The following is an 11,499-nucleotide window of genomic DNA, read 5'->3' as shown; positions in this document are numbered from 1 at the left end:
TAGAAGAAATGGATAAAGCCTTAGAATCACATAACCTTCCAAGACTGAATAATGAAGAAATAGAAAATCCGAATAGACTAATTACTAGTAGGGAAAATGAAACAATAATCGAAAATCTCCACAAAACAAACTTTCAGTACCAGACAGCTTCATTGAAGCTGAAAATGCTTGGTGAATTTTACCAAGCATTCAAATTTATACTTATCTTTCTCAAAGTTTTCCAAAATATCGAAGAGAAGGAAATGCTTCCTAAATCATTTGACAAGGCCAACATTATCCTGTACAAAAATGAGTCAGGAACACCAAAAAAAAAAAAAAAAAAAAAAAAAAAGACAGGCCAATATCTCTGATGAAAATAGATGCAAGAATTCTCAACAAAATATTAGCAAACTGAATACAAGAATACATTAGAAGGAGATATATATTAAAACATACGCCATGATCAAGTGGGATGTATTCCAGGGATACAAAGATAGTTCAATATCCATAAATCAATCAGTGTGATACACCACATTAACAAAATGAAGGATAAAAAAATCGCATGATCAGGGCTTCTGGTCAAGATGGCAGAGTAGGTAAACGCTGTGCTTGCCTCCTTTCACAACCACATCAAAATTACAACTAAACTAAAGAACAATCATTATTGAGAATCATCTGAAGACTAGCTGAACAGAAATCCTACAATTAAGAATATACAGAAGAAGCTACTTTGAGACTGGCAGGAGGAGCAGAGACACGGAAAGGGCTGGTCCCACATCCATGTGTGGCATTTAAAAATCTCAGCAGCAGAGATCCACAAAGAGGAGTGAGGTACCCCAGTCCTACACTAGGGTCCTCAGCCCAGTGTACCAGTGTTAGAAAGAGAAGTCCTCACAACTTCTGGCTGTGGAAATCAGCAAGAATTGAGGCTGAGTGAGATGGAGCATGGTTGGAGTACCTGGCATTCCTCTTGAAGGGCTCACACATAGACTTACTCATTCACGGACTCACTCGCTATGAGATCCAGTGCTGGGCAGCTACTTGAAAGGTGCAAGGGACATATCAGCAGGAACTAAAATATCTGGCTGCAGGATGAGGGCTAGAGGGGTAGCTTTCTCCCAGACAGAAGTCGTGGCAGAAGGTACTTTTCCTTTTTTGAAACTTTTTTTCTCCCATAGTGCAGACTTTGGCAAGCACCATATCTAAGTCTCCATCAACCTAGGTGATGCCTTTCACCCTGTATTGATGATTCCCTGAGACCCTGGCACACCAAATGCAGGCCCACCCAAGCCTCCTTTGGTGACTTTTCCATCCAAATATCCTGTCTTGTCTCACACTGCAGATTTTCTTAAAATTTCCCAAGGGTTCACAAACCCCAAACAAGCAGTTTCTGGCCTTGATGTGCCCTATACTACTTGCTAAGCAGCCCCAAGCCCAGCACTAGCAGCAGCCAACCTTAGTTCAGAGCTTGGTCTCTCCCAGGCACCTCCCAGCCTAGCGTAAATGGCAACCATTTGCAGATCACTTTGTAGCCTATACCAAGTAGATCTGAACAGGACAAAAGCAGCAGCTAACTTTGGCTTGCAACAGAGTCCCTCACAAGAGGCCTCAGAACCAACAAAACTGGCTGCCAGTTTCAGATCACACCAGAGCACTACACAACCACCTTCACAAACAACACACCTAAAGGGAAGACAGGGCAAGCACCAGAGCCCCACTAAAGTGAATCCTGCTCCTGGGGTCAGTCCCTGGACAACAGCTCCTCCACTGTAGTTACAACCATCCTCACAAAAAAAATCAGCCTGAGGTATAATCCCTCCCATTGATGTGCAAACAAAAACCAAGGCTCACATACAACAGGAGGGCACACACAATCTACACAGGTGACACACCTGGAACACCTGGCTCAGGTGACCAGGGAGATTGCACCACTGGGCCCCACAGAACATCCATTACATAAGGCTACCCTATTAAGACCAGGAGACAGCAGCTCTACCTAACACAGAGAAACAGACACAAGGAGGCAGACAAAATGGGGAGATAAAGAAACATGTCCCAAATGAAAGAACAGAACAAAGTTCCAGAAAAAGTTCTCTAAACAAAATGGAGACAACAAATCTACCAGATGCAGAGTTCAAAACACTGGTTATAAGGATGCTCAATGATCTCAGTGAGAATTTTAACAAAGAGATAGGAAACATAAATACAGACAGAAAACATAAAATAGAGCCAGTCAGAAATAAAGAATACAATAACTGAAATAAAGAATACATTGGAGGGAATCAACAGTATATTAGATGAAGCAGAGGACTGAATCAGCAATTTAGAAAATAATGTAGCAGAAAACACCCAATCAGAACAGCAAAAAGAAAAAAAAAGAATCCAAAAATTGAGGATAGTTTAAGGGGTCTCTGGGACAACATCAGGTATACCAATGTTCGCATAATAGGGGTACCAGAAAGAGAAAGAGAGAGCAAGGAATTGAAAACCTATTTGAAGAAATAATGACAAAAACTTCCCTAACCTAGTGAAGGAAATAGACATACAACCACAAGAGGCTCAGAGAGTTCCAAACAAGATGAAAACACACCAAGATGAGCCCACACCAAGATGACCTCATGCCAAGATACATTATAATTAAAATTCTAAAGAATGAAATCTTGCCATTTGTGATAACATGGGTGGATCTAAATGGTACTATACTAAGTGAAGTAAGTCAGATAGAGAAGGACAAATACTGTATGATTCCACTAAGATGTGAAATCTAAAAAACAAAACAAATGAATAAAAAAAACAAAGCAGGCTCATAGCTATAGAGAACAAACTGATGGTTGTTAGAGGAGAGGGGTAGAGGGTTGGATAAAAAAGATGAAGGAAAATAAGAGGTAAAAATTTCTAGCCATAAAATGCCACAAGGATGTAATGTACAGTCTAGAAATTTAGTCAATAGTATTGTAATCACCGTATGACGCTCAGTGATTACTAGATTTATCACTGTGATCACTTTGTAAGGTATATAAGTGCTGAATAATTATGTTGCACATCTTAAAACTCATAATATTATATGCCAACTACACTTTAAAAATATGGTAAACAGAAATCCAGTGAAGTAAGCAATCATTAAGCTATGACTTTTCTGAGTATCTTTTAATCCTCAATGACCTAGAAATGAACCCCATATAGTGTACTGGTGGTGGGAAAGGGGTGAATTCAGGAAATAATGCTTAATGCCCATAAAAAAAAAATTGATTTAGAAATCCCATTACAAAGCCAGAGCCCTTGAAGGGCAACACCCATGCTTAAAGGGTGAACTACATAAATAAAGAAACTTTCCTCCCACAGATTTAAATGGGTATGGGAGAAAATTTCTCATGTGGGTTTGAAGCCAGAATTCTCACTACTTAATTAGAAGAATTTATTTTGAAGTGATTGTGAATTGGGGGATCCTTTTTCATGGCTAACAAAAACAAACAAACCAGAAACTGAAAGTGAAACAAAAGGAATGATACTTTCCAGGAAACAAGAACATTAAATGCATACCTCAAAGTATAAAAAAGTACCAACAAATATAAACCCATGATCTGAAAAAAAATCACAAATAGATAAAGAACATAAGCTAACATATGAGAAAGGGCATATAATGGACCTATAAAATATTTAAAAATCAGAATGATGAGATGCTAAATATAAAATGAGTTTGTTTAATATGTTTAAGGAAATAAAAGAGAAAAGGGTCCTTAAGAGATTATCGAAGATGAACACATAGAGGTACCGATTTTGGTAATGATGGATTATCTTGATTTGGGCTGACACTACTGCAGATCACAATTATAAGCCCTGTACAGAATACTACTTAAATAAACAATATTTGAAGGTATGGAAGAAGGATAAAAGCAGGCAGAAATTTGAGGAGAATCATCTTTGAAAAAAAAAAATGGGAGAGATTCCCATTTACATGGATTTTTTTTTTTTCCCAGTCTATAGTGATAAAGAGTTGTAACGGAAACAGAAAACCACTGTCTTGTTGACTAGAGACAGTGGATGATGTTACGTACTGTCATAATGACTGGAAAGTTAATGAAACATGATGAAAAGAAGGGATCTACAGAGTGGAAGCCCTAAAAATCTAAAAGAACAACAACAAAAAACGATATCCTTAGTTGATCCCTGAATTATGCAAGCCTTAGAGAAATCACAAGGAAACTAAAGAGATAGAGCTAGACATTTGAAAGAACTGAGCTTCAATTTCAGCTGCTGCCAAATGCAGGGAAAACAGAGCTTGTAGCTTCTGTCCAGCCAAATGAACTCTCTTAAACCAAAAATCAACAGTCTTCAGAAACAAATGATAAAATTCAGTCTGTATAACAGGTTGTCCACAAAGTTTAGTATAAAATTTAAAAATTAGTAAATTTGGAAAGAAATAGGAAAATGTGCTTATAGTGAAGAGAGAAAGAAGTCAATAGGAATAGAATCTAATATGAAATGTTAGAATTATTAGGTAAGGACTTTAAAGAACTTATATTAAACATATTCAAGAACTGAAAGAAAAAATAGAGTCATAATGAAGGAGCAGATAGGGAATCTCTACAGGGACGTGGGAAAAAAAGAATTAAATGGAAATTTATCAACTGACAATTTCAATATCTTAAAAAATTTTACTGATGGTCTTAAATTGGAGATGGCAGAGGGTTAGTAAATTTGAATTTGGAGCAAGAGAAATGATATTCTGAAAAATGGAGAGGAAATTATAGGGGGAAAATGACCTATAGAAAAATATCATGTTGTCTTAATGTATGTACAATTAGAGTCCTGAAAAAAGAGGGATATAATGAAGCAGAAAATTATTTGAAAAAAAAAATAAATAAGGGCTAAAAATATCCCACGTTTTTTGAAAATATAAATTTTTACATTTAACATCTCAATGAATCCAAAGCATTATAATTACAAAGAAAATTACACCTATGAACATCATTATTAAATGAGTGAAAACCAAAGATAAAACAAAAATCTTAAAAGCAATCAGAAATAACAGCACGCAGTGGAACAAAGGATTCATATGACAATAGACCTCTCAGAAATGATACAGCCAATAATTCAGCTCAATAAAAATGAGACAATTTCTTAAATATCTGTAAGAAACAGTGGTCAACATATATTTCTATAGCCAACAAAAATATTTTTAAAAATGAAGGCAAAATACTGCATTTTTAGATAAAAGAGTTTTTATTAATAGGTTTATTATGGGTTAACAATTCTGAAGCTACTTTCTTGTAGTCTATGCTGGTGCAAATGAGTAAATATTTTGAAGGTAAATAATGCGAACCAAATTTATCATTATTAGAGAAGGGATTTATAAATAAGGAAAAATGCTGTGAGATACCCAGTCGTATTGAATTGAGTAATTACAGTGAATCATTTTATACACACACACATACATTTTAAAGCTCTGTTGTTGAGAAGCCTTAGAAGCAATGACACATCAGTATCAATAAGTATATTTAGTGTTCTGACATTGGTTTATAAATATCATTCTTTCTAAAGGAACCAGGGCTTCTTGGAGAAAAGGCTGACTTTAGGAGTGGGACACGGAAAAGTACTAGATGATCTTGGAACATCTTATTTCAGCAGAAAGTAAAAAGGTATCAAAACATAATGGAAACATGATCAAAAGGACATAAGGACCAGCTGTAAAAGGCTCCCTGTAGATATCTGGAATTTGATCTTTTCAAATAATTAGAGGGTCAGGGCTGGAAAAAAAGAGGTGAAGGAAAGGGATTGGGGAGAATTTGGAGAGAATTATTGGAGCAGTGCCACAGGGTGTGAGGGAAGGGGGCAGGAGACATGTGGGATCTAAATATGAAATTTTAAATCTATATATCTGGATCTTCTTCACGGATTTAGAAAAATGTGATTGAAGACTTTGAATAAAAATTAAAATTAAACAAAATTTTTGCTGGCTGTTTTGATCTTTCTTTGACAAAAACATTGCTCTGAGATTGAGCCATGTTGATCTCCAGGTTCATAAGCTGGTACTGGAGAGACAGATATAACAAAGACCTGAATTTGGTAGTTGTTTCTGAAATCAATTTAGTTCCATATCCAGATGTCTCATCAGTGTCTCTCCATTTCTATAGCCTCAGCTTTTATTTATATCCTACTTCACTTAGTATATTGAAAATTTCTCCTTTGTTTCTACCTTCTTGTCAATCCATTCTCTTTCTACTTCCATAACATGGTCGTACTAGAGACTGCAATCTAATGTCCAGCTTTTCTTACCTAGTACCTCACTGGACCTAAGGATAACATGATGACACTGTTTCAGCAGCTATCTTGAGCTGTCATTGTGTCTGCCCCAATATATCTTTTGGGAAAAACTTTAGACTATGGTTTGGCTGAGTTATGAGCAGCAGGACTTTTACGGTTTTAGCCATGGGAATGTCAGCCTTTTCCTAAAGGTGGTCTTTAAGCTCAAAAGGACATCTGGGATTCTAACAAAATAGACAAAATAAAAAGTTGATAAAGTAGTAGGAAAAAAATCTGTTAGAGTTAAAAAAAAAAAATCCTTATTGCAGTATTGCTTTGCTAAGTTCCCTAAGGAGTACGAAGATCCTCTAAGGAGAACATACGAGTATATAGCTAAAAGCTGTGAAGGACTACGCAGAGTAAGGGAGCTATCCTATCCAGGTCTTGTCCTGATGAGAAGCTTCCTGACACAGGATGTCATTAAAGGAAAGGTTTCTCTGTTCTGTCTCTCACTTGACAGAACCTCACATCTCACAGATCAGAAGCTGAGATGTTACTCCTGAGAGACAACCTATAGTCTAGAAACTGCAAGTTCAATTCCTCTGCTCAAGCCAGTTCTCCCTCCTGCACCTCCTCCCTTGCCACACACACGCAAACATGCTTGACTTCATCTCTCATTGTGTTAGAGGAGATATTTAAAAATTTCAAACTACTAGAAAAATAGACATCTTTTTACTCAAATATTTTTACTTGGATGTACTTTTGACTGATCTCTCTCAATATAATGTATAAAAGTCAAGAAAATAAAATGGGGACTAAAACTCTGAAAGACTTTGGGTCAATCAAGCATGCGTTTAGTCATTCAACAGATATTAATGGAGAGCCCACTAGGTGTTAGGCAGTTAGGCATTTTTCTGGGTGCTACAGATATAGCTCTGAATAGGACACAAGTAGAACACCCTGCCCTCAGGTAGGATACAGACTAGTGAAGGATTCAGGTAAGGAAATAGGTAAATGTATTATATACCTTTGCTATAAGCCTTAAGAACAGGGTACTGAGGGAGCACAGATAAGCGATACCTAACTGAGCCAGGATGGGGATGGGGGAACATGATGACATTTAGGGACTGATCAAGTTTCAGAAATGAAGTGTGACTTAGGAAGGTGTTGGATTGGTGTTGGAGGAACTATGACAACCTGAGGTGTACATTACTGTGTAATCAGATCTTAGTATAGTTCGTTACGACAGTTTATTTTATGACATGTTTACATATTCTTCTTCACCCACAGATACATTTTTTTCAAATAAAATTTGTATTCATTCATTTATGCATTCAGTGACACTACTTGTGTACCAGGCACTGTGCTAACATACTAGTGATTCACCAGTGAAAAAGGCAATTGAGATTGTCAAAGGACATAGTCCATAGTGGCCCAGAACTTGGATCGTGCAAATAAGGAAAGCCAGCAAAACATACTGCAGTAGGGAATGGTGAAGACTTATTAAACCTGACAAAATCTTCTATCTATTGGCATTAAAATTCAGATTATTAAGCAACACTTAGTCACTCACAGGATGCCAGTTGGAGACTTCTGCAAGATCAAGAGAAATAGTCACTTCACAGTTAGAATACAGAGGGGGATGTTCAATAATACGGGTTCTGGAGGACATCTGAGTCATACAGTAGAACACGGGAGTAGAGGGAAAACAGACATGGGTTCTGGGGCCCAAACAGATATGAGTGAGCACTTCTGTGCTTGTCTGTGGAATCTTAGTTGTCAACTCTAAAGAAAACATGATGAGGACCTCATTCCCATTTCTTACTCCTTTTCGTTTATTTGCTAATATTATATACCTGGAGGGTTGAATCAACTTTGCTTTTCTTTACATCTCTAATTTAGGTTTTCAATGAAAGAAGTAAATCCATAAGAAAAACATAAGGAACAATTAGAATTATGATGCTGATAAACTGCTGGAAGAAATCATAAGATACTGGAAATTAATCTCTGGGTAGAAGCAAGAGGAGAACCAGCCACTTCAAATTTTAAGGGTGATGTGGAAGGAGGGTTCCTCTTAGTTCCTGTGACTAGAGAGAAGCTACAACCTTGAAAATGTGGAGGGTGGAGAGAATAATGTGTGAATCTCTAAAGGATCCAAATTCACTTTGGAGCAATACCAAGGAGAAATAGAGTTTCTGTGAGGCAGCCTCAGGGCAAAGCCCATGCTTTACCTCAGAGCAGTGGCCCTGACAGTTACCTGAGGAAGACAGCTCAGCTGCCAGGTTGCCAGGTGTCAGCAGTGTGACATGTGGAGATGGGGAAGTCAAAGGGGAGTGGCAGAGCCCTGGGCTAGGGACGCAGGATGGCTCTCGCAGCAACATCCTCTTAGTAACTGTAAGAGTCAGAAACAGTGCTACTACAGAGGAAAGAAGCCCCAACGCTGGAAGCAGTTGTGGGAGGCTTCCCAGGGTATGTTTGTGACAAGGAAGGTTAGCAGGGGCAACAAAAGGTAAGGTACCTTTGTGAGTAACCATGAGACTTTACACGTGAGGGAGGGATGGCACAACTGGTGGAGCATGACTGTCACCCCTTGCTTAGGGGCAGTAACCTGGGAAACGTTGTTTACATACGCTGTCCTCTATAAGTACCAAAAAGACAAATCAAGTAAAGTGAGGACTTTTCTCCACTTTTAGGGAGTTTTCTGGAAACTTTTCTCTCCCTGATGTCAGAGAAGCATTACCCAGCTTGAGCATACATTTCCCTCTCCATCTGGTGGTGATATACTTCCAACTGCCTCCCACTTGTGAAGAGGAAAGAGCCAATAAAGATTTTAATGAGTAATCTGTTTAATAGCATGTCTTGAAAAGTAGCCACACATTCTATTAGGATTATTACAATACATTTGCACAAGAGCAACCTTTTGAGTGAATACATAAAGATTCAAAGCAACTAAATAATCACTCTATACAGTGTTGGCAAAAGATGTAATTTTTCTAAAAATATCTAGACATAAAGTGAAACTACGTAATAATGCTTTGGGGAAATGGGGTTGTAGCTGGAGTATGTGTATGTCTGTGTTTGAACACAAAACTCCTGGGTGGCTTATAGTCCAAATTCAGACTTTCAGAGGAGACACATTCCTTATATAAGTTATAATATCAGCACTAGGTTAAGTAATGTTGAAATTAAGTAAACACACATCTATTTTTCCTCCTCCCCAAAGCCCCAGTATCTCTTTAATTTGCTTTCATGTGTTATTCATTCTGCTTCTAATGCACTTACGGCCTATTTTTTTCCTTTGCAAAACTGACTACAGTGTATGGAATATTTGGAGATGAGCAACAAAATTCATCAGGAAGCATTTTTCATAAGAAATGAGAACATCATCTCTCCCTAATGTCCTTGTTGCAAATTCTTAAATGTTGACTAAAACAATTTATATCCATGATTTCTTCCATGGTTGAACAAGACTAACTATAAACTGAGTTGGGAACATCTTTCTCCATACATTTTAATAGTTTCTATTATTGGTACTAACTTATTCTGTTTTACTGTAATTCTCTTAGCAGATCTCTCAGATTTAACACTTACAAGTTGAGTAATTACCCAACATAGATATTGACAGATCAACAGTATTAAGCAAGCAGTGAACAAATTTGCTACGTATGTTCATCTCACAACAGATGCTTTCCCCCTCACTCTGGTTTTTAAGTGCATCGACAATTAATAAATGCACTTGTGAACGTTCTTACATATGTCTCTAAGACAATCTGATTTTGTACAAAAATCCATCTTTACTAGGTTTACAAAATCTTTATATAGACAAATCTCTGGCAATAAAACATTCCCGAGGGTGGCTGTATTGTAAACACAGATTGCTAAAGGCAGAGAAGCAAAAAGATTGATCAGCATAGTTTAGATTCAACTATACTGACAGGCACGTAACCACGTGGTTACTATTTAGGAAATTCACAATCAGGGCCAAGACTGCTAATATGAGCTACTGACGGAAATGATGCTGGGGCTGCATATCTGGTAAATAATCATCCAAACCCACTGTGATCAACAGTAAGGCCCATGTTAATAGAGTTGATTTAGGATCTGCTAAAAACTCGTGAGTAGCATAGAAATCAAAAGCCTCTCTTTCATTTGGAATGGGGACAGGATTTTCAATCAATAGTGTTCTACATGTAGGTTGGCTTCCTGGGAAAAGTAATAAACCCATTTTACTGAGCAAGCTCAACCCACTATGTGAACAACAATAAAAGCGAGGCTTCAAGCAAATAATTTATGGTAAGAAATGGGAATAATAAGCAGTTATAAAAGTTCCAAACTTGGAAGCCTGACACCTGACTTTGGGTCCTAGTTTCATATTTCGTAGCTCTGTGATCTGAGCAAACATTTATCTTCTCTGAACCTGTGTTACCAGTCCTGTCTGATGCACACCTTATTGTCTGTGAAGGTCAGATACGACGTCACCTAATTGGAGATTTTATGTTCTCCTTCTATATGGTTGATGGAATGCTGATTTGGCAACATTTATACTAGAATTACTTAAATAGAGCATACTCGTCCTTGATAAGTGGTGCTTTTCACTTACTAGTTCCTCAGTGATGTTTGATTTAGTCTATCTTCTGTCCTTTGTTTAAATAGTCCAAGGTTATACGTAATGGAGACAGCAGCAGGGTGTGGGGCAAATCTGGGATTTAGAGTTTGATGGTCTAGCTTAAACCCTTACTCTATGACCCAGAGTAAGTTATTTAATTAAACTATGAAGATGATGGTTATGATGATGATACTGATAATGAAGGAGAAACTTAACTCTCTGAAGTGCTTATACCTGCTCAGGACTAGCTAAGCCTCCTACATCGTGGTCTTAATTCTTCACATCAACCTTATTACCATCCTCATTTTATGAATGAGGAAACAGAAACTACAAAAGTTTATTGTCTTGCCAAATTAACCATTATAATAAATAGTTCATAATTTGAACCTACACAGTCTGGTTCTATAATCCTTGCCATTATTCCCTGCCATCCTCCCGCAAAATGGGGATAATAACCAACCAACCTGGAATGACTGGAAAGTAAGTCATCACTATCACTGTAAAACACATTCAATGGTTATTCTGAGATGTACTGAGCCTCCACAAACACACTTTTTGGGAGATAAAAGTTGTAAAAATTTCTTCTCTATCTTTTTCTGGGATCTCTACTGAATCTGAGCTTGAGAGAAAAACAGTTCACGATAACCTGAGAAGAGCTTATGAGTACATTA

Source organism: Rhinolophus ferrumequinum, chromosome 3 (assembly GCF_004115265.2).
Source record: "Rhinolophus ferrumequinum isolate MPI-CBG mRhiFer1 chromosome 3, mRhiFer1_v1.p, whole genome shotgun sequence".
Classification (NCBI taxonomy): Eukaryota; Metazoa; Chordata; class Mammalia; order Chiroptera; family Rhinolophidae; genus Rhinolophus; species Rhinolophus ferrumequinum.
Note: the sequence above shows the minus strand (reverse complement) of the source record.